Source organism: Dipodomys spectabilis, unplaced genomic scaffold, assembly GCF_019054845.1.
Source record: "Dipodomys spectabilis isolate Male_0828 unplaced genomic scaffold, ASM1905484v1 ptg000612l, whole genome shotgun sequence".
NCBI classification, from domain to species: domain Eukaryota; kingdom Metazoa; phylum Chordata; class Mammalia; order Rodentia; family Heteromyidae; genus Dipodomys; species Dipodomys spectabilis.
In genome coordinates this window covers 4,345,760-4,350,466 of record NW_024871289.1, presented here as the reverse complement: position 1 = coordinate 4,350,466, position 4,707 = coordinate 4,345,760, and the positions used below count along the sequence as shown (strand labels likewise).

General features: G+C 35.8%; 1 non-coding gene across 1 annotated transcript; it reads right to left on the bottom strand.

Annotated features, from left to right (window-relative positions):
• Positions 1–1,732: 1,732 nt before the first annotated feature.
• LOC122100959 lies at positions 1,733–1,839 on the bottom strand. The gene has a single exon (XR_006146284.1). It is a non-coding gene; the product is annotated as a U6 spliceosomal RNA (small nuclear RNA).
• Positions 1,840–4,707: the final 2,868 nt, after the last annotated feature.

The window sequence follows — 4,707 nt, the reverse complement described above, 5'->3', positions numbered from 1 at the left end:
ATACCAACACTTACTATCTTTTAAGAATCTGAAAACGAAGTAAATTCACATATAATCACTCCAAAATGCTTTAAAAGTAGGAGATTATAAAACAGGCCCCCATCAAGTAAACTTTCTTCTACTTTTAAAATTATTCTGAAAGCCTTGCCCTGGCTGGTCACACCTGTAATACTATCTACACGGGATATCTACTCAGGAGCCTGAGATCTATGGATAACTGTTGGAAGCCACTCAGGGCAGAATAAATTCATGAGATTATTTTTCAGAAATTATAATGAACTAGCAAAGAGCCAGGAATGGAGATGTAGCTCATATATTAGCTCATCAATCTAGAGAGGAAAGGCCTAGAAAGACCTTGAAGCCCTGATTTCAAACTCTGAGCATGCCCATACACAAGCATATGCATGTGTGCATGTGTGCATGTGTGTGTGTACACATCCCCCACACACATTTATTCAAAATAACTTCATATCAGCATATCAGTGTTCTGCATTAATTTCTTTGTTAACGTTATTATCTGGGTAAAATGGAGGAAACAAACTCTTCTATATCAGAACATTTTTATACGTTTTTTTTTTTTACTGTGAAAATACTGTACAGAGGGGTTACAATAACATGGGCAAGATAATGAGTACATTTCTTATCAAGAATTGTAGCCTCCTCCTTTGTTTCTCCTTCCCATCCCTTCCCATCCTCCCCCAGCCCTCCCACCCAATCCTCCCTGCCCCCGCCACCAAAGTTGTAAAGTTCGTTTTCGACATAATGACTTGTACTTCTCATTGTTGCAATGGGTCCACCTGTAAAAATAACTGCATAGAGGTGTCATATTTATATGAGCAAATAATGAGTACATTTCCTAACAAGCATTGTTACCTCTTCCTTTCTTTTTCTTCCACCATCCCTTCCCTCCCACCTCCACAAATACACTCCCCTCCCCCTTCCCCTGTCTAAATTGTAAAGTTCATTTTTCAACGTAGTGTCTTGTGCATCTCAACCTGTATCCCTATTTAAAAATTTTGTATTTCCCTTTCCCCTCCCCAAATTAGAGAAACGTATACACAGGATGTAGGCACACCAACTTCAAATACAGTGAAAACAGGGGTTAGAGCGTAGGGGAGGAACATATAAAGGAACAAAAAAAAAATCACATCACACATTATAAGTATCTTAGAAACAATAGCAAGAAACAAAAAAACGACTTGTCTGGTTCATTTCCTATAATATCATCTTATCTGATATGCACATAGCTTATGATCTATTCTGCTTATCCCAGACATATATTAGCTGTTGAAAATAAGGGAAACCATGGGACCTATGTTTCTTTGGACTTGGCTTACTTCACTTAATAAATTTTTTTCGAAGTCTTTCCAATTCTTAACAAATTGGGCAATGTCATTCTTTCTGATGGAGGCATAGAATTTCATTGTGTATATATACCACATTTTCATGATCCATTCATCTTCTGTGGGCCATCGGGGTGGGCTCCATATCTTAGCTATTGTAAATAATGCTGCAGTAAACATATTTGTGCTGGTAGTTTTAGTATGGTCTTCTTTGTGATCATTTGGGTAAATCCCCAAACGTGTGATTGCTGGGTCATAGGGGAGCTTTATATGGAGTCTTTTGATGAGCCTCCATACTGCTTTCCAAAGTGGTTGAACAAGTTAACACTCCCACCAAGAATCAAGTAAGGGTCCCTTGTGGCCACATCCTCTCCAGCATCTTTAGTTGTAAAAATATGGAATGATTCAAGAATTTGCATGTCAACCTTGCACAGGGGCCATGTCAATCTTCTCTGTATTGTTCCAATTTTAGTGTATGTGCTGCTGAACTGAGCACAGAGCATTTTTTATATATAAAGTGTAATTGATTTTCTTAAACTAGACAATTCAAAGAAAAGTAAGTTTTGAAGAATTCTCGTGAAATTTTAGAACCATGTACCTCTTACATAAGCACACATTTAAGAATAGTCAAGATTGACATGTCAAAACAAAATAATCCCAGATATTGTTGTTCAAGAGATGTGTAGGATCGGGGGATGGGGGGAATTGGGTTGGGGGGCAGAGGAAGGCTGGGAAGGGATGTGAAGGGTAAACAAAGGAGGATGCTGCATGCTTGATAAGAAATGTACTCATTATCTTGCCCATGTAATTGTAACCCCTATGTACAGTATGTTCACAAAAAATAAAAATAAAAAAAGAGATGTGTAGGAGGACGAATTCAATTATTCTGTATAAGGCACCTGTCATAATGAACACTGCGGCAAGTATTAAGGTTTGTTAAAAGTTTTAATGTTTTAAATATATTTAATTTTGGGAATTTGCTTATATAGGCCAAAATTATGACTGTTTGTCAGGTCATACAACTTTTCTATAAATATTTAAGATTTATGGTAGCAGACATATGCTACTAAAAAGTACATTTCAGAGTTTATAGAAACATTACTAATGAGATGTTGCAAAGTCTTAGTGTAAAGAAGCAGAGTGAAGAGTTAAGACTTTGTTAACTGCACAGTTTCTCTTAAAACTTTAGGGCTTCCTTACTTTATATCTTATTGAGGAACAAATGATGATATAAGCCATATACAAATGATGAGATGAGTCATAAAAAGCAATCTTAGTGGGTAACTTTAAAGACTACACATAGCCTATAAAACTCTTGTTGAACATCATAATCTTATTCAGTGTTAAATGTACAGGAATGTAAGAATAGTAAAATCAAATATGTAAGTATACTTCAAATACTGAAAACACTGGTAATTCTTTGATATTTTATTTTATTAATCATTAAGATTTAGTTATTGTGTTTCTTTATTTGGAGTATTGTTTCCCTTATAATATAATAAAACTTTTTGATATTCATCATCAGGAGGTACTTTGAGAAGGTTACTGGGATGGCCAAACCATTTTTTATAGTTGCATGTGAATTTACAAAAAGCAAAATTAAGAACAAAATATTGATTAAAAAATTATCAAGTACAGTCAGAATCAGGAGGGATGATAAATGTCCACACTTAAAATCTTAGCCCTAGGCTGAAGCAGTGATATTACAGAGTTGAGGTCACAAAAGTGGGAGACTGTTTTGTTTTGTTTTTTACTTTGATTTTGTTGGCCATGGGGTTGAACTCTGGGGCCTGGTTGCTGTACCTCAGCTCAAGGCTAGTGCTACCACTTGAGCCACAGAACCACTTCCGTTCTTTTCTACTTATGTGATGCTGAGGAATCAAACCCAAGGCCTCATGCATGCAAGGCAGGCACTCTACAACAGCCACCATCCCAGCTTCTGATAGACTGGGTTTTAAAAATTCATCTAAACAACATTTGATTTCTGCTTTGGTTTATATAATGAAATATATGAATATCTTTTCATAAATTTTGTGTATTGTTATACTTCTAAATTTATACTAACCCCAGCCACTTTATTCTTTTCAAAGTCATGAAATATCTCTGAGAGTTTGCTAATGTGAAAATTGTTTTAGCATTTTTAATTACTTCTGAGTCATTTTTATTTTTTATTAAAATCTTTTTATATTTTGGGTTGATGGATTATCATACATCAAATACCTTCAAATGTACATGTAGAGTCTAAAGATAACAGTATGTGTATTCTCATACAGCTCTTTTTTTATCCGTTATGCACTTTCAGTATTATGATATTTCTCCCACTTTCACGCTCTCTCATGTCCTCTCTTTCTCTTTCAAGCTCCATGTCTGCTACATAGAATTTCTGCTGGTCTACTGTTATCCTTGAGGATCCACTGGCTTTTTGGGAACATGATGGGGACTAACATTTTCCCTTGCATTCTTTAAGAATTATGAGTGACGTGATATTATTCTTTGACATTGTAAATGGCAAAACAACAGGTCTAGAAATTACTTTTCACGTTTACTACTATTACAAATTTTATCTCATATGAATCATTTGGATGGATATGATATTTTAACTTGGGCTGGGAAGGTGGCTCAGTGGTAGAGCGCTTGCCTTGCATGCATGAGGCCCTGGGTTCGATTCCTCAGCAGCACATAAGCAAAAAGAAAAAAAGCCAGAAGTGGTGCTGTGGCTCAAGTGGTAGAGCGCTAGCCTTGAGCTGAAGAGCTGAGGGACAGTTCCCAGGCCCAGAGTTCAGGCACCAAGACTGGACCCCCCCCCAAAAAAAAGATATTTTAACCTGTGACCTAAAAGTTCTTTTTCTTTCACAAACAACCTTTGTCTTTGATTATCAGTTTGTAACTACATGTAATGAAAATAAAGCTCTCCTATGTAAAATAGACCGAAGTTGTTCACAGGGATGAAAAAGAAGGTAATGACGGAAGTGAGTACAATAGAGCAAGGTCCTCAGAGCAGTTTATCATGAACACTTTGTGAGAATGACAATGTTCTGGGAACTACAGATTAAGTCACTGAACAAAGATATATATGCATATATATGTATATGTATATTTATTTATATATGCATATATGTGTGTATATGCTCATAAAATTGTACACATATATGTTACTATACACACAAATTCACATATACATATACACATGTATACATGCACACATGGAGAAAGACACATAATTACAGCCAACACAAATTTCATTAGTTGCTGAAAATGCGTTAGATGGAATGCTTGGAACAAAATATGTTCAAGATGTATTTGTCTCTAAGAGTTCTTTTACCACTCCTCTTATCTCTTAAAAGTGGTAGGTTTTGACAGATTG